Genomic DNA, 742 nt, shown 5'->3' on the forward strand with positions numbered 1-742 from the left:
ACCAGCCCCCGCACCCGTTCCCTGGGATGGGGCTTTGGGGGGAATGTCACCGTTTGACTCGGGTGGCTCAAGCCAGGACAGGGAATTTTAGGCTCCGGGAGACCCTGCCCGGACCATTTACACCCCCCTCTTTCTGTTCAGTGACACCCCCTCCCAGACTAGGGGGTCCAGAGGAGACCTGTGGGGCTCTGCAAGGGATTGGGGGTCTCTCTCTGTGTCCCCCCCAGCCCGGGATGCAATGGGGACAGGGCAGCACCCATGGGTGGGCGCCAATATGGCCAGCACTGGGTGGAAATGGGGCACCCCCAGACCAACCCTGGCCACCCCCAAAAGGCTCCCAGAGATGGGGGCAGCACAGGACCCTTCATTTCACCCTGGGCTCTTCAGCCCTTCACGCCTCATTCCAGCCTCGTTCACACTCCCAGGAGTTCCTGGCTCCAGCCTGACGCAATCAGGAAGCAAAACACACAGCCCACGGGCACCCCCAGGACCGGCACTCCCAGGACCGGCACCCCCAGGACCACCACCCAATCCTGCTCCCCCCTAAAACCACCCCAGCTTTGCTGCAAGCTCAGCACCCGGTCCCACCAGCCCCTGTCCCAGCGTCTCTGCCCGTCCCTGCAAGCCCAGCCAGGGGGGATTTCCCACCCAGGCTTGGGGGGGTGGGATGTTTGGGTGGGGCTGGGGTCCCCGCAGAGGGGCTGTGTCACCTGAAGCGGCGCTGGCCGGGCGGGGCCCCCGG

General features: G+C 65.9%; 1 protein-coding gene across 1 annotated transcript in view; it reads right to left on the reverse strand.

Moving 5' to 3' along the window:
* The window catches only part of RAB42 (RAB42, member RAS oncogene family), a 3,068-nt gene extending 2,469 nt beyond the window's left edge, over positions 1-599 (reverse strand). Inside the window, exon 1 of the mRNA XM_010008179.1 lies at positions 581-599. The gene's annotated coding sequence lies outside the window, so the exon portion shown is untranslated. The remainder of the gene's footprint in view (positions 1-580) is intronic.
* Between the last annotated feature and the right edge of the window lie 143 nt (positions 600-742).

The sequence above is a fragment of the Chaetura pelagica genome, unplaced genomic scaffold (assembly GCF_000747805.2).
Source record: "Chaetura pelagica isolate M959 unplaced genomic scaffold, ChaPel_1.0 scaffold840, whole genome shotgun sequence".
Classification (NCBI taxonomy): domain Eukaryota; kingdom Metazoa; phylum Chordata; class Aves; order Apodiformes; family Apodidae; genus Chaetura; species Chaetura pelagica.